Raw genomic sequence first — 18,969 nt, 5'->3', positions numbered from 1 at the left:
TGGAGGGTCAGAGCGCTACTATCCGTAGAGAGGAGAGTCAGGTTTCCTTGAGGTAGACTCAACTAAAAAGTGGACCTACCTTTGAGACACTTTCGTACTATACTAGCATTGTCAACAAGTAAGTCGGTGAATATTTAACATCCAGATTTAGAGAACTGGTGGTATGGAAGCACTCATGTAAGTTATGTGGCTCTTGTAGTGGTACTCCATCCTACAAATTATGCACCAAAGTGGTACTATGTCGTAGAGGTAGCCCCTTGGACTACATGATGAATGAGGGCTATAATTTTCCAATCATCTTGGCATTTGTGGAGGAGATCGGAGAGGATGCTGATTCAAAAGCCACTAACGTGGTGCCAGAAGGACAATGTATGCCCTGCCATCGTAAAAATTTATTCTTAGGCATTGCTATACACGTTTTGCTATTTTTGGACGTAGACTATCATTTAATTGGGAACTACAAAGTTTCTATTTGTGTTGCTATATGAGTCTCTATGTACATCGCTATATAGAAACTCATATAGAGATATGAAAAGTAATGTTCTCTTTGTGACGCATATAGCGATGCTTATAGTGACACTGAGCATAAAAATATCCCCGTGTATTTTTGTCACTAATGTCGTCACAAGTGTCAAGAATCTCTTGTAGTGTTGTTCCCATGTTTGATTCCCATTCGATAGATTAGAATCCCTTTCCCCATTCTCAACTTAATGGACAACATAACATTGGGTTCAACTTTTCTATTAGGAAGAGAATGGGGTCTAGGAAGCAGGACACTTTGTTTTGCATTTTAAGGAACTCAAACCTTTAGTATTAAGAAAGTAATCAAAGGATAGCTTTTGAATTCAAATAGGCAAAACGGCTAGTTTATTTGAATTCAAAATTTTCCCCCAAAATGGAATTTAAGATCTAGCAAGTAAAACCATATCATGTAGCATATCTATTGAAAGAGCTCAGTGTGTAGATTACAGATCTATGATCTCCGCTCAAATCAAAGATCATGTATGGGAGTTATGAAAGGCCAAAAATCATAAAATTATCCACCTTGATTTTAGGGAGAAAAGTGCATCCATTGACCACTCTTACACATCTCTTACACACCCACCATTCTTGCACACATTGAAAAAACCTATTCGTCAAAATGTTAATGACCTCTATAAGCTCATGGAAAATAAAGAGACCCTCCTAGACCCCATCCTCTTTCTAATGCAGCCAAAATTTAAACCCTCTGGAATCCACTCTCCACAAAACACTTTGATAAATGCACAGTTCCAAGGTAGTACTATGCTACTAGAAAATAGTATTCCAAACATGTCGAACCAAGAATATATTTCAAGCATTTGAAAGCAACACGAAAACTGATGCATACCCTTGAAATCGTGCATTTATTAGGTTGTTCCTATCTTTTTTCTTTTTTTAAAATATTTTACATCCTTTTTCCTTTAGTAATATTAAAGTTGTATAGTTATCTTTCGAGCATTTACATAAAATTCTCCAGGCATATCCCTATCCTCGTCCCAGGACTTGGGTCTCATGTCTCCTTCGCCACGTGTGTAGGTGATGCCTGTACATAATATCCAATTATTATTTTTCTTTCTTTTGTTTGGGAAAGGCTCATAAAAATAATATACCTTAAGTTCCTTTTAGATAAATATCCCAAGACCCAAGGCAAAGGTTGAAAAATAGCCCTTAAGTTGCAAAATAGCCCATTTTGGTTCCTATCCTTTCCAAGGTTCCTCTTTACTAAAGAATTAGAAGAGTTCCTTAATTAAATCACATCCTCCTCTCTTATTCAATCCTTTCTTGGATCCATTTTCCTTCATTCTTTTTCCACGAGCATCACACCTTCCTAGACTATGTTGATTTTCGGATGCATCCGCGAGTCTCACCACCTAGCCAGGTCTCAGTCCCATCCAATCCCAATTCTAGGGCATTGAACGAATCCAAGCTCAAAATATAGACCAATAATTATTAGTGTTGGCCAAAAATAGCCATCCTCGATTACTTCCCACACATAAACACCTGGACCAACCTTTTTCCAAACATGTAAGACAAAGTTTAGACTTAAAATTTTTATGTTATGATAGGGCTATCCATGTAAAATCTTCTCGATATAGTTTTAAACCTAGTTGAAACCTAGATTAAGTTCATTGAGTTATAATCCCATAGTTCCTATTTTATTTTAATGTCTACTTAAACAAGACCTTAAGAAAAACAAAGAGTCTTTTGAGATTTAGGGTTTTGTCTTGGCGTAAGTTTCAAGTTAACCCCATTTTGAGAAAATCCCCTTTGTTTTTTTTTTGCATCATTTGCCACCCATAAGACATCTCCATGGAAACGATGGGAGTTTTATGTTCAAGCAACATGATCATCACTTCTGTGTAGCTATCCCCTTACTCCCCCCTTCATCGTAGTTACAAACAAACTTCAAAGTAGAAAAACTTGAAACGAACAATGCATCTGCTCTATATAATGACCTCTGTTTAAGTGTGATCCATGAGTAGTAAACACTAAAATTTAGAATGCATCAACTTGTGATCTTAAGACAAATAATCTAAAACTTCTTTTAATTGATTTTGCAAGTTTAAATGATGGCTTATGCAAGAGTAGAATCCTTCAATGAATACTAGTGCAAGAGTAATTTGCAAAATTTCTAAGAGTGGACATACTCATGCCGTGTAGAATGCTCATGCAATGGAGTATGAATCATTAAAAAAGTCTTCTTTAAGAAGGGACTAGGGCTTACCTCCAATACCATGGAGAGGATTAATTACCTAGCTAGGAGAGGCTTAGAGTTTTGGGATTTTTCCAATTGACAAGAGGGGAGATAACCTTACTTGGAATGGGAAAATTCTTTGATTATGACAAAATTGAACTTCCTCTTGAGAGAATTAGGTATTAACTTTAAAATATCAATAAAAATTTTATACATGCATACTTTTTAGAGAGTTAAAAAAAGAGTCTATTTCTTCATTGAATTGAATGCATAATCAAGAAAAATTTGCGAGCCTTTCATGAGAGAATTTCATTTTGGAGAAATTATAATGTATTTTTTGAAAAATAAGGTTAGCTCGAAAAATTTCAATACCTAATTGCTTTTGATTTATGGCATTTATCTCCACTAAATAATTTAGGTAAAATAGAAAGAGTAGCTTGAAAATCAATAAGAAATTATTACAGGGATTTAGGGGTAAGTTTAGATACTAGTCACCATTCATCATGCATATTGTTTGGATAAGTATGATCTCCAGGCACCTATGGATAAAAAGAGTGCTTTTTACTCTCTTTAGGCCATATTAGCCTAGTACTATAAAGAACTTGAAATAATATCAAAATTAGTGGTTATTAGTATTCTTAGTTAGAAATCAAGAAAATTGATAAGTGGTTCTTCAAAGTAAGAGGAAGCTTGCTTATGAAAACATGAGAGCTTAAGCATGAATTAACTTAGAGTAAAAAGTAACCCAATTGTTTTAGATGCACAATAGAATGAAGATAACGAGAAAACATTACCTTGGTGTATGTATGATAGCGTCATCTCCTTGCTTTGAGAATTATTGTAGAAGATTGGTGGCATAGTCTTCTCTCTCCCTCTTTTCCTTCTCTAGAAGACCACCGATGGTGCTATTTGGAATGCGAGAAACAAATCAGACAAGGGAAATTGAATCTATGGAAATATTGAGGGTTAGGAGAGAGCAAAGGAAGATTATAATGAGAACAATAAGGTCAAGTAATGGCAATCTTGATTAGGGTTTTGGCCATGGATTCTCTTGGAGAGGGGTGTGTGTGTAGGAGAAGTGTGTGAAAGAGGCTTAGCTATGGCTTTTCCAAGCTTGCTCTCAAATTTTCACCTTCAGAAAAATTAAGGGAAGGAGTGTAAAATGAAAATGTAAGACCTCTTTTTATGCAAATATTGGATAAGTGCTTTCACTTATCTTGATAGCTTATTTTTCTTATCGATAAGTTCTTTTTACTTATCTTGATAACTTATCTTTCTTTTCAAAACTTCTTCAACAAGTTCCTTACTCACCATATCCTTATTTTCTCGTTTTTTTTCCTTATGCTAATTTTCTTGAAAAGGAAAAATCTAATTTCTCATGCATTGGTTATACCCATGTCCCCATACGGTGTAAGCCAAAATCATCTCATGAGTTAATTTGATGCTTGTCTATGGTTCAAGTTTATCCAAGTATTTTTATTTATTTATTATTATTACTTTTTTTTTTTTTGAGTCGGTGGCTATTGTTGGTCATGAGTAAGGGCTAGAAGAAGGCCCTTACGAACTTCCTAATAAGAAGAAAGAAATTTTCTTAACTCAAAACAATAAAGGAAGGTGGTAAATCTTCATTCACAAGTTACACCTTTAACTTCTAGGTAACACTAATTCAGTCTTCGCTAGCTAGCTCATCTATATAAGGAAAAATCTATCCTCATCTATTACAGTAATATTACCCTCATCTTCATCTTTTGTTTCCATCTTCTTGTTAAGAAATCCTTAGGATTATCTCCTTAATCCTTTAGTGTTTCTCTCTGCTTATTTTCATTACCTTATTTTATGAATCGATGGTGGTAGGAGCTAGTTTTATCTGTGGCCATTCCTCATATTCAACAAGCAAGTGAGTCTGCAAGGAGAAATTTTGTGGAGCGATATGAGCACCTGCTCTTCCCTCACTTGGGAACTTCATCCGCACAAACCAAATGGTGGATATTTTGAGGCATAACAAGGATGACACTTTGGAGTTGGAATAACCTTCGCAACAATATTCGCTTGGCTATGATTATTAAAGCTATGGGTTTGGGCCGTGGATATTACTTTGTGCTAAGGTGAATGCATTGTGGATTCTCTGAGGAAGCCTTTTTGCTTGCACACTTTCTTCCTCAGCACATGATATGCTTTTATCCCCATTTTGGCTTGCCCCTTAGAGGTCCTTTTAGCTTTTCACCCCATGCCAATGAGGTGGGGGTTATGATAACACACCAAATTATTCCAATAAATGAGTTACCTAGTATGTGGCCTGATTGTGATAATTGCTTTTGTGATCATGTGATGGATGGGCTTACTCATTTGTTAAAAAATCTATCTTCGTTGTATCTCTTAACAAGTTCATCATATATTAAGATCTTGGTTCTTGTCTTGAGTCCTTCTTTCTTTGATTCAACTAAGTCCTTGAGAGAATTTCAAACGTAACTAAATTTACTTATTTATTTATATTGGAATTCCATACAGCCACTTGAATTAGAATATTTAAAGGATAACACTAATCTTGCTATTATTTACCAAAAGCAATCGTATTACAAATAATTGGATTACTTGAGTGACAAAAAAAGTAACAAGATGGATCTTGTAGTCATCGACCATATGGGCGGGCTATTGAAGAGTAACATGATTACAAAAAGAAAAAACACATTACAAATGGTGAGGAAACTCATAAATAAGACGTTCCTAATCCTACTAGGAAGCATCCTTTAGTGGGATAGCCCTTCTACTCGACCAAAACCTCCTTAACCATTTTGTGTAGCAGATGGCTCCTTCATGTCTAAAATTTGGTCTAGGTCCATCTACATACTCTTCCTTAGTCTTGAGAATGGGAGATTGATTATTTTGGTCACTAAGGTCCAAGGCAACATAAGCATTGGCTTGTTTATGTATCTCATCCTTTACTGAAATGAAGTTTATAATTCTTGGTATAGGTAGGTTGACGATTGGCTTATAAAAATGAGTTCTAGGGGGGTTTCTTGCTTGGGTTGGGTTTCTTTCTTTGGATCCAAGATTTTTTAATGGTTCCCCTTGATTGGGGATATTTTAAAACTTAGCAAAGCTAGCCAAAAGACTAGGGTTATTTCCTTGTGGGCATTTGGCCTTCTTATGGCCAGATTCTAGGCATTTATATCACTTATTTTTCCTTCCACTTTGATTGACTGGAAGAGAACTCACATGAACGAAACGTAGTGGCGGTTGGGGTTGGGTAGTTGGCTTTAGCATAAATGGAACTTTGGGTGCTCTAGAGGATTGATTGGGGTAAGAAGGGAGTTCATGTTTCCTATATGTTATAGTACCTCTGTTAAAAATTCTCTTGTGTTTTGATTTGTCTTACATTAGAGCATCCCCAATGTGACGGGTCCAAGGGACTCTACTTCAGGATCCAAATATTCTCCAAGCCCAAGGATGAAGCGACTTAACGTTTGTTCCTCTACCATGAGAGGAGCACATCGTGAAAATCGAACAAGCTCTTCATAGTAAGATTCAACAGACCTGTTCCCCAGCTTGTAAGAAAGAAACGTGTTCATCTTAGTGGTGGAGTAGTCTAGGGAAAGATATTTCTCCTTGAGATGATGCTTTAACTCGTCCCATCTCTAGGTTACCTCTGCTACTTTGCAAGATCGGCAGTTGAGCTTCTGCCATGTCTTTGTTGGTCCTTGTAGCTTAGCTCTCCTCATTATCCCATGATGAAGTGCATTGAAGCTTGTCATAGTGAAATAATCATCCATTTGAATTATCAATTCTTCTAGTTGAGTAGGCACATCATCCCATGTGCCTAGAAATGGATGTGGTTGTGCAGGGTCTTAAGATTCTTGTCACGCCCAAAATCTCTCTACAAGTGCTGCAACAAGCGCCATCTGATTTGGTATAGGGGCATCTTGAGGTGGAGGTGGTGCTTTTGAATTGAGAGGTGTAGGATTTGAAGTGCTAGCTACTGGCAAATCTCAAGAAGCTCTATCTCTTGGGAGTTCATGTGGCATATTTTATGGCTGTGGCTAAAAAATCTGCTTTCTTTTAACGATAGATTCATAAATCTTACAGAGATGTAAGGGTAGATTTAAAATTCTTTAAAAGTCAAGCATTTAAAAAGATTGATTCTCTTTATCTCGTCCAAAATTTACATTTGGAAAATAATTAATGGTAAAGGGAAACACTTCTTTAGCATTTTGTAAATACTATATTCTTCAATTTCATGTTTTTGAAAGGATTTCCTTTAAAACCCGAGGGCTAACAGTCATGAAAAAACTTTAAAAATGACTGGCAAGACCATATAACAACTTTTCAATTGTCTCCAAGGAGCATGTCTAAAGAACCATCAAGCATATCCATTTGCGGTTCTTCTTAGAGAAAATTGGTTATTTATATTTGAAGCTTTCTTTCCTAAGTGGGGTCATGAGACCTATAGATACATTAACAATTGAGACCTAGTCCCAATTTTTTTATCACCATTTCTAAACAGAATTCATCCAAATCATAGTAATGACCCCCCAAGGCATTATTCTAGTTATATTGTACTAAGTCTCCCATATTTGCAGATTTCCAATTCCTCCTTTGGTAGGAAAGATGAGGTAGACAAAGCTCTTTATCATGTCCTATTTCTTTTCTTCTTTCTTTTTTATAGTTGATATCTCCATTTATTCTTGCACAAATTGGAGAACTTCCTCTTCTCAATAGTCCCATTCTGTTTTTCTCAATACCTCACTCGCTTCTTGAAAAAGTTCGTATTGAAAATCTTTCTTCGGCCAAGGATAGAAACTGCACTCTGATACCACTTATGAGGGCCATTCCAAGAATTGTCGGCTGCGCCATCTCCAAATGGATATACCACAATTCTTGACATCCCTCCCGCTTGAGATGAGACCAGGACAAGACTCCTCCTGCTCTTTGATGCCAACTCAAGGGGATGATAACATTCATATTATCCCTTTGTGGATCACCTAACCCCAAAATCTCTTTCCTTATCGGTTCAAACTTTCCAATCAAAGCCATCAGACTAAATTTGAACTCTACCTTCCAGGGTCAATTGGTAAGAGCTCCAATTCATTCAAAGTCACTTATGCTTTTTTACTGATTACGGCTGATCACAGTCGTCAGTGTGTTCCCCTAAGAGTAGTGTATTTACTAACTATAGAAATCCCTCTTTCCCAAGTTTGATTCCCACTCCATAGATTGGAATTCCTTTCCCCGTTCTTGACTTAATTTAATGGACAACATAAAATTGGATTCATCTTTCTAGCCAACAATTTAACCCTCCAAAATCCACCCTCCCACCAAATAGTTTGATAAATTCACCTTTCCAAGGTAGTACTGTGATACTAGAAAACAGTCTTCTAAACATGTGGAACCAAGACTATATTTCAATCATTCAAAAGCAGCATGTGAACTTTTGCATATCCTTGTAAGTGTTTATTAGTATCAGATTGTTCCTAGCTTTTTTCTTTTTGAGAATATTTTACTTCCTTTTTTCTTTGGTATTATTAAATTTATCTAGTTATCTTCTAAGCATTCACATAAGCTTCTGCAGGCATATCCCTATCCTCATCCCAAGACTTGGGTATCATGTCTCCTCCGCCACACGTGTGGAGAGGACCCCTTTACACAATTTCAAATTCTTATTTTTCTTTCTCTTAGTTGGAAAAGGCTTATGAAATTAATATACCTTAAGTTCCTTTTAGATAAATATTCCGAGACGTAGAGTTGACAGATGAGGACAATTGCGGAATAGTCCATTTACGTTCCTAGCGGGAGGAAAGAGTATCTCTTTTCTTACCTATGATGGAACCTTTCGTGCTACCAACAAAGTATTGTCCTTCATCCATCAATTTGATGCAGCCTTTGGAGATGAGGGCTTGACGGAGTCCTCTAAGCTATGCCATGTAGCTATGTACTTCTAGAAATTGGATCGTCAATGGTGAGCTAGCCATCGTGGAAATAGCAAAGCCCCAAAGACATGGAAAACTCTACGAGTTTCCATCATGAAAATCTTCTCTTTCTTTTTATTATGCTCATGTTCTTGTAAAGAGAAAAGGTAATTTCTCATGCATGGGCTATGCCCATGTCCCCATGTTCTAAACCAAAAGCGTTTCTTGAGTAACTAGGGAACTGAGTCCCCATGGTGTAAACCAAAAGCATTTCTTGAGTAACTAGGGTGCTTGGCTATAGCCCAAATTTACTCAAATATTTTTCTTCTTTTTTGAGTCGGTGGTTGTTGTTGGTTATGAGTAAGGGCGAGGAGAAGGCCCTTACAATTTGATTCAAAGTGTTGTGCACACCCGATAGAACGGTGTCTTTGCTGAAATTTGATTTTTATAGCTCAAAAAATGTCTCGTGGTACAAGAGTTGCTAGAATGTTTCCTTGTATTCATTCCTTGACACCCCCAGTGTTTGCTTGTATTCATTCCTTGACACCCCCAGTGTTTGCTTGCACTAACTTAGTGCCACCACTACACAAATGTTCTTCCTAGTCTTGACTTTTGGTGATCCAAGAGAAGAAGAAGGACCCCTTTCTTTGTTTGTCTATTCATGCTTATTTTAAACCCAATAATTACGAAGAAAATCTTGATTAGTGAGATATGCGTGGATGGGATGGATTTGTATCTATTCATCCATTATCGGACCACCTTCCAGCTCATCAAAAGAGAGAAAATGTGGATAACTTGAGCAGTACTCTCGTGTAGTATTGTCCATAGTAACTAATACCTATGCCTCGCATGACCATTGCCTAATAGAGTAAACAGATTTGACATATATACATATCAACCAAACTATTGCCAAGCACATATGTTTCTTCAACAGTCCCTGGTCTCATCATGAATTCTCTCACCCATGTGAAGGTCTTCAATACAACCACATGCCTTCAAGGTGCAAGCATAGTGAGTACATTTGAAGAAAGGCAATTCTAGTTTCCTTCACATATAGTAAAATCAGCCAGGAGTTTTCTTGCCATAGCTCTCTCTCTCTCTCTCTCTCTCTCTCTCTCTCTCTCTCTCACACACACACACACACACACACACACACACACACACACACACACACACACACACACACACACACACACACACACAATAACTCTTCTTCTCACCTCCTTTTTGGTTGATTCTATTTGTTTGAATGGAAAAATGATTTTTCCCAAACATTGGTGGTGTGTACCATGCACACATATGCACATTGCCTCTCTCTCTCAATCACTAATACGCGTTCAACAGTCAGTCAATCTCTCTCTCTCTCCCTCTCTCTCTCTCTCTCTCTGTGTGTGTCTGTGTGTGTGTGTGTGTGTGTGTGTGTGTGTGTGTCTTGCTCATACACACACCCACTAACACATATTCAGTACTCTCTCTCTCTCTCTCTCTCTCTCTCTCTCTCTCTCTCTCTCTCTCTCTCTCTCTCTCTCTCTCTCTCTCTCTCTCTCTCTCTCTCTCTCTCTTTCTCTCTCTCTCTCTCTCTCTCTCTCTCTCTCTCTCTCTCTCTCTCTCCTACGATGTTAAAACTCGCTTCTTCTTCTTCCTCTTCATCTTCTTCTTCTTGCTACGTGTTGCATGTAGGAATCCTCTACACCCTTTACGGGCTGTGCACACGTTTGAGAGGGGGAGGCTTGAGCGTGAGTTGTGGCATGACTCTTTGCTCGACTTTTTTTAAAAGATCTCTGTACATATATTGCGAGGGTTTGAGTTCCCTCTCCGTGTATGGGAACTCTCTCTCTCTCTCTCTCTCTCTCTCTCTCTCTCTCTCTCTCTCTCTCTCTCTCTCTCTCTCTCTCTCTCTCTCTCTCTCTCTCACACACACACACACACACACACACACACACACACACAGACACACACACACACATGCACGTAGTTGCGCGAGGATTAGACTTGCACCTGATCAATTTTTTCCACGAGATTTTGGGCTATGGCATGTGCACACGTTTGAGAGGGAAGCAACTTAACAACATGTGCCAAGCCCTTTGCTCGACCTTTTTTGAACTCCATAAAGAAATAGAATAGGTTTATTTATTTATTTAGTTATTTACTTATATATGTATATTTTTATTTTAAATTTTATTTTGACACACATACATATATATCAATAAATGTTTTTTCACCTTTAATTTTTGAGCCTCACATGGCTTAACTTTTCTTTCATTCTTTAGATTAATTCCAATCGATATTCAAGAAAGTCTCTTTTATTAAGCAACCATTGTCCTATCGCTCTGCTTCCATAAAAAGAAAATGAGCAAAGGAATGCCAATCAGGATTATTTGAATCTTAGAGGATTATTCAGCAGTAATACGGGCTTGCTAACAGGCCAACATTAAGATAAAAGTCTTCCAGATGCGGCTGTAAGGGTCAAAAGTTGTCTTGGTAATGCTAAATAGTGAGTATGCTTGAAGTGGTCATAGCTGGGATTTTATTGATCAAAGTTGAAGTACTTGAAGGGCTCCACAGTCCTATCTTTACGGCTCGTTAATCGGACAGATAGGAAGTTATATAGTTGTAAGTTCAGTCAGTAGCAGATCTCTACCGGATTGGGCATTGCTGATAAAAGGTCAAAGATGATAGGAATGCATGGGTCCGAAGTGCTCACTTCCAGGAGTATGTCGGTCTTTCCAGTTTGTCAATCGGGTTTTTGGTTGGCAAGATATGGCCAGTTTAAGTATCACCGAGGGCTGGTTCCAAACCGCTCTGGTCGCCTTGATCAATCGAGTTCGTCTATCAGTGCTTCAGGCGAATTATATACATGGTTGGCTAATAGATGTTCAAAGTCATTTATTCAAACCATAGGAGCCATGGGATCCAAATGCAATGCCTTGGTCAATATATATGCCAGTTATGGTGTCAATTGAAGGCTGTCTCCACTAGCAGGTGTATTTTCAAGTCTGATGGTCTCCACAACGACAAACCATGGCCTCTTATGGATGGCAAAAGAGGGTTAGTGCTTGCCTGGGATAATTTCCGAAACTCAGTAAAGCTTTGGTCGATATTTATACCAAATACGATGTTTTTTTTATGGAAGCCACTGTCAGAAGATGCCTTTGCCGATATGTATACCAAATGTGGTGTTCTTAATGAAGTGGCCGCCCAAGGCTTGGAGGGCACCCAATGAATAATAGGCACTATGGCCACCCTGTTTTTTAATAGGGTGTGAAGCCAATAAGGGAAGAAGAAAAGGAAAGCTTAATAAAGAGATGGCGCAGGCAGCGAAGGGGAAGATAGCGAGCAGGAAACGGGTTCGCGCTGGCCTTGACAAGGCTCAGACACCTGTGTGCATGAAGGGGGGATCCACCGGAAGGCCAGGGTGCACCATTTGTTGCCGATCCTACGCAGTTTGGCAGTGATGAGAAAATCAGCCTGCCACGTCATCAGGGAGCCATTCCCATTAGCGACATCGCTAATGGGTTGGCCATTTTTAGTAAGGAGGTTTTTTCCCATGCAGCCTGGGGAGTTATTATAAATAAAAAAGTGGGTGCGACTCTCGTTTCCTTGGGAGGAGATCCAAGACGTCCTAGGCAACCTTAATCTCTAAGCCAAAGCCTCTCTAATCTCATTAGCCACCATCAACCTTAAGCTCTTTAAACCAAACCTGCATACCCCATTTAAGCCAAGCCTCTCCATCTCATTGAGCAATCCTAATCATAAGCTCTAAGCAAAGAATCTCAAATCACTTATCCATCGGAGGTCTTAAGCTTAAACCAAGCTTTCTTAACCCTCTTAAATCAAACCCTCACTCTCATAAGCCATCAAATCCTTAACCAGCATAATCAAAATCTCTCTTAAACAAGCCGGCATAAGCCCATTCAAATCCGGAATTAAGCCATAAATCCTAAGCCGAACGCCTTAAGCCATATCGGACCACCTAAGGCCATTGGAAGTCGAAGAAGCAGGAAGAAGCAGAAGGAAAATGAAGCAGTTCAAGGTAGTTTTGTAATGGTTTTCTTGATTAGCACCTAGATTAAAGCACGATAATCCTTACAAGGAACATAAACTCGTCCATTAATATTTGATTCAAACAGGGGTATGGTTCAATATTTGATTTAAGTTATCAAGTTTCAATCTGTTTGTTTTAAGATCTATCTTCATTATTTGCGTCTGCTACAACTCTTTCCCTCACACCTCTCACATCGAGGGGCCCCGTGCCTTCCCAGCTCACCTTTCATATACAAATCCCCCGACATTCTTGGTGAACCCGACGTGAAATGAGCCGGGGTGGGAGGTAAAGATGGAGATTCCAGCAGAGTTGATGTAGTTTATTGAAGATAACAATTTCAATAGATCTGATAAAGGTCTAGCAGCTACAGATCTGCCAAAAATGTTGGCCTTAGTTCAAAGATGTTTGCAAGAAGTAAAAGCTATGAAGATGAAAGAGAATATTGATGATGCACTGGAGATAGAACTTGATGTTGTACATGAACATTATGGAATTTTTCAAGGAGATGATCCAGATGGACTCCTTGCCTGTTATAAAGCGGAGATGAAGAGCTGAGGAATTCCAGAAGATCGGATGATTTCGACCTTTGAAGAAGTGGTAACCTTCGAGTTTAAAATAAGGTTCAAGAACTGGCCAAAACATATTTCACGTAGTGGGACTATTTTGCAGATGGGTTTGTTCACAAAAGCTCAAAGATTATCGAGTTGGCAATCAAAGAGATTAAGGAACGAAGCTAAATCGTTTTCTATAAAGAAGAAGGGGATTAGATGCAGTCCCTTAATTATAATCAATTTTTGTTGAAGATGATGAAACAGGAAACAGAAGGAAGACAGCAACTCAGAGTAGGAAGAAGATGGAGAAGGAGAAGACACAGAGCTTGCGTATGAGATCTCTGTAGTCTCTCTCTCTGTATTAGAATAATAGTGTATCTACAAACCCAGAGCTACAAAGCTTATATGAAACCCTAAGAGATAAGGTGTCCTTTCACACCAGATGTCCAAGGGGAAAAACCCAGTGGGAGAAAAGTGCCCCTGGTGAAGCACGTATACACACTAACACTACTACATGTCTACAAATCCCCCCTGTAGTGATAGTGTGAATCTGTACAAGGTAGCAGATCATCATGTGTATGAGAGTAAGCCCAAAGCTTTTCGGAAAGCTTCAAACTTTTCTCGTGATAACGCCTTCGTAAATAGATCTGCAACGTTATCCTGTGTAGGACAGTAAGTTAGTGTGATCTCCCCTGCATGTAGCCTTTCCCTGACATAGTGGTAGTAAACCTGTATGTGCTTTGTTCTTGCATGAAATACTGGATTCCTTGCAACTGTCATAGCACTCTGACTATCAGTGAAAATGGTAGTGGGTACCCTTCTCCTTCGATACATAGTGCTTTTTCCCAAAATCTTAGAAAATCTATAGACGAGTCTCGAGATTTAATATGTTTGAGTGCTTCTACACTAAGATTCTATAAACTTCATGGTTTTCCTCACCTTCAAATCTAGAATTTAAAAGTTGTAGGTGGGATAACACTAGATCTAGCCTTTTTCCGAGTACTCAGATACATATTGCTCTTTTTCAAAAACTTGAAAAACTTACATATGAGAAAATTATATTTGAAGGTCTTTACATGATTTTCTTAAAATGTTCCTATAAAATTTGGGGATTTGCCTTTAAATTTTAAGCTTTTTACTAAATTTGGAGGTTGTGATCAAGGGCTTTTAGATAATCCTACAAAAAATTGAAATTTAAAACACCTACATATGATAGAGTTGTAGAGACAAATTTACTATATTTGAAAGTTTTTATATTTGAATTTCTTAGATTGCATGTATGATGATGATTCTATGCCTCCCCTTTGATATGTAACTCATCTCTTCTAATTTCTATGAGCTTTGTATGTTTTCTCAACTATAAATCTAGAATTTAGAAGTAAACCTTCAAATTTGTAGGTGGGATTACACTTAATCTAGGTTTTTTTCGAGCACTTGGATATAGAGTCCTTTTCTCCATGTATCAATGTTTGTAGTTTAGGATGCCACTTATGTCTAGAAGGAGAAGGGTGAGGGTAAGGAAGCTCTAAGTAGTTTTCACATGAGGCAAGGTGAGGGCTTGTGTACGGATACAATGGTGTATCCTTATATCTCAAAGGCATATGGCATCATGCAAGTATTTGACATGAGCAAACAAAAATGGCTATTCCATTAGGAAAAATATGAACCCCAAAAGGGCCTTGTAAGGATTCCTAATTTTAAGGGATTAAGGCTGAAAATGTGTGTGGTTTAGGAGACAAGGTCATTGAATGAAGGTATTCCCATATGCTTTTTTTTAGGCTATCATAGGCTTTTTGTAGGTTGAAAATAGAGGCTAGGGAGAGAGGATAGGTACATTCTCTCTCTATCCAAAAGAGTGGTAGTCCTTATGATAATCAATAACTACCCTCCCCTCCTTTAATTTGTCACATCATCAAGGGCATCCATAGCCTCAGCCCAAAAAAGCACTTTTTTCAAAAAAATTCAAAAAAAACTCACTTTCACTAAAAAATTCTCCCTAACATATATGTATACCCAGAAATCAAATTTCTCTCTCAAAATATCACTACTAGACCTGCAAAATATGAAAGTTTCCACCTTTTTTTATTTCCCTCCAAAATCACTCCCCTCTCTCTCACTCCTCTCTCTCTTCACTCTCCTACTTTTCAGCACACACTCTTTCTCATTCCCTCTCTCACTCCTCTCCCTCTCTCTTCTCTCTCCTACTTTTAAGGACACACTCTTCTTTCTTCCGTCTCTTTGTCTCGCAGGTCCACTCCATAGCTTTGTTGTAGCTCTCCCCCCATAGCACTCCACTCCATAGCTCTCCTGTAGCTCTCCACTCCATAGTTCTCCTCTCCACTCCGTAGATCTCTTGAAGCTCTTCATCCCATAGCTCTTCACTCCATAGATCACCTCTCCACTCTGTGCCTCTGCTACGCAGCTCTCCACTCTTGCTTGAGGCCAGCTTTATTTATCTTGCCATGGATCTAGGCAACATAAGAAACCTCCCATCCACAACAATATCATCAAATTTGGAAACGGTTTCTCTATTTGTTCAACTACCAAAGGACTTTGCACCCTCAAAGAGTCATTACTTGCAAACTGCACAACAACGTCGTGGTGCAGGTCACACCAACATGGACCTTTGGAGGCATGGTTTCCTCTACCCTAGTGATCCAACCATCAATGTGTATCCAACATTCAATAGCCTTGCTTCATTCTTACAATATGTAGGTAGAGGGGAGCAAGGTCTTTTTGGATACTGCAAGCAGTTGTCGACTATTGGAGCTAATAGCACACAATGGTCTTTGCATCAATGTCAACTTCTTTCCCATTCCACTAGTGGATTGCACAAAAGGATCTTTCATGCGGAGGAGGAAGTTGAAACTCTTAAGCTACAGGAGGAAGAGAAGGATGCTAAGATTGCAAAGCTTGAAGATAAGATCCTGCATCTTAAAAAGACACCCTTAGGTGCAAGGAAACGTAAGAGGAGATTCAATGCCATAGAGACTTTAGCCCCCGAAGGTGGTGCTAGAAAAAGAAGGTTTACAGCTACAAGGTACATTTTAATACACTCCAATCTATGCTTCTGTGGTAATGTTTTTGTCCATTCTTGTAGGAATTTTGTTGAAATGATTTTGTTCATTCTTGTACAGATTTTATCCAAGAGCTGTGTGGTGGCCATAGCCAGGAGGATCGCATCCATTTTTTAAGTTTGTGCCTCAAGAAATTGGATGTTGTAGCCCTTTTATGAGCACCAAATATAGAACATTTAAAAAATGTTTTCACAAAGGAGATTCAGATGCAAAAGTTTTCAAATCTTGTGAGCGATCTTGATGTACAAAAGGGTTGTGATGAAGTTGGAATTAGTACTAAGGGATACATTTCCTTATATGGTCTCCTTAAGGATGCTTCAACGGAAAGAGGAATTACGGAGAATGTTTTTCCTATACCACTTAAGGTCAATCTTGCTAAGAAGGCCTCGAACAAAGACGTGTACTTTTAAATAGGAGGCTATTTGCACATAGAGAAGATATTGTCTTCATCCATCTTTACCAAGCGGTCCAAAGGAGTTAAGAAATGTGCTAATGCAAGCGTAGGTGCACATAGGGTGGACAAGGGATTTCCTTACTCAATGTCAAATAGTAATTTCGTTGATTTGAGAAGGCTTCAAATGGCAATGATACATTTTTATCTTGTACCACCTAATGGTGAGGCTACAGTAATGCAATATTTTTTTATCAAATTATGGTTTTCCTTATGTTATTTTGGACATTTTGCAATTCTAGGTTCAAAGTTGGTGTTTGTGCTCAAGCTAGACGAGTGTCAGATTGTGAAGAAATGAAGATTAGAAAGGATAAGTATTACTCTGATGAACGAGGATTGTGAACCATATTCTAGTGTGCAGTTGGAGAAAGAAATTTGGTGGCTTGGTGCTATTTAGGTTCCCAAGGAGACCCATGGAGTGCTTGCTTGAAATTTTGAATGCATTTCATGGATAATAGGTATCATTAAGGCACAACTTGTTGGGAAAAAACTCCAAGTAGATGGCATAGGGGAGTTTGAAGTTGACTATCACTTAGGTGGCGATTTGAAAACAATCAAGCACATTCTAGGGTGCAAACAAGGGGCAAGAGCTCTGTATTTTTGTCCATTTTGCATTAAGGGCTATAAGGGGAATGCATGCAAGATCGCAATGGTCAAAAAAATAGAGGAAGATGACAGTTCACAAATTACACGTGTAAGGGAGCATTTGGTTACACGATGTCCTCTGCTGGAGGAGCCCAATCGTGCCACAAAAGACAATGAATGGAATCCTATAATTAATGTCCTTCTCAAAAATTTTACACACTTCATGATTTTATGGGCATCTTTGATCGTTTATTAAAGCGTCATATTGATTATGCATTTACAATGAAACCTATGGAGAGGTTTCTTGATGCTATCTCAAAAGTGGAAGGGCTATTAAATTCAATGAGTTGTCATGGGACCAACAACTCTATTGTTGCACAAATGAACAATGCAAGCGCTCAAAAAGTGGCCCAACCAGTTTCCATGAGTGGACTAAAGGCAAGGCATTTTTTGAAGAAGGTTCGGTCCAAGGAAAGGGGTGTTGTTGTTGGAACATCAACATTTGAAGGTGGATGGGAGTTGTGGAAGGATCTCTGCAAGTATACAACGGACAATGATAGAGATGCAAGTGTTGTGCTTAGCCAACAACATGTTTGGGCGGTATTCTACAAGATGATGAAAATACTATGACTTGCAAGCACAACCAGTGAGCAACAACAAGAATTCCAAAATTTGGTGGTGGTGTTCACAAAGGAAGTTGTCAGTGAATGGGGTGAATCGAACATTACACACTATATGGTGAGTGCTTTCTATATTGACTTGGTCTATACTATGCTTTAGTTTTGATCATTGATGTGTTGTGGCTTTATGGGAAGCAAATCCTCTATGCCCATGGTGCATACTTTATGAACATGTATGGTTCATTGGATCTTTGGAGCGCTCAAGGTATGGAGAAGTCACACTATCGTTCCAAGGGTGTCTACTTCAAGAATTCAAGACATGGAGGGTGTTTAGTGCACTCATGCTATCTTCGGGAAATATTCAATTGGTTTTACCGCACCATCTTTGGACGCAAAGTGTCGATTGAACTTGCAAGGTTATCGTTCTTGGCAAAAGAAGCCCGTCGATTGGTTCATGTTCGTTCCTCAAAATGCTGGAGATCCTCACAAGGTCCAACACGGCATGCAATGTGGCGATGATCAAGGACTATGGTTGAAAAAGTTTGGGTTAGGAGGTAGTAGATGTATTTATAATCTCATGATAATGGAAAATCCATTACACTTGCATGCTCTCATTTTCTGGATCAAGTGTTTTCATTGTTTGATTGTTTACGCAATTTTACAAGTAGACATTTCTCTCTATGTGTTTGAATAGTTTTCCAATTTCATGTGGTTTTAAAATTCAAAAGATCAAGGACCAAACAGATTGCAAAGAAGAATCCAAAGACCAATCAGGCACAGCGAAGGAAGAAGATGCGTGCAAATTGGCAACAAGAAGAGCTAGCTGACCCGGAATGCACAAAGATGGACACGTCCGATGAGCGTCCGACGTGGGAAGTGGAGGACATCCCAGTGAATCATAGGGTGGGTGGAAAGTCGTTTCTAGGCCAAATGGGTGTGATGCCATCTGGCCCAAGTCGCCACACTATGTCCAAAAATTCATTGCCCACAGGAATGGGTGCCATGCCTTCTTATCAACCCA

This window comes from Adiantum capillus-veneris, chromosome 22 (assembly GCF_014529385.1).
Source record: "Adiantum capillus-veneris isolate H3 chromosome 22, ASM1452938v2, whole genome shotgun sequence".
Classification (NCBI taxonomy): Eukaryota; Viridiplantae; Streptophyta; class Polypodiopsida; order Polypodiales; family Pteridaceae; genus Adiantum; species Adiantum capillus-veneris.
This window is presented reverse-complemented; position numbering follows the sequence as displayed.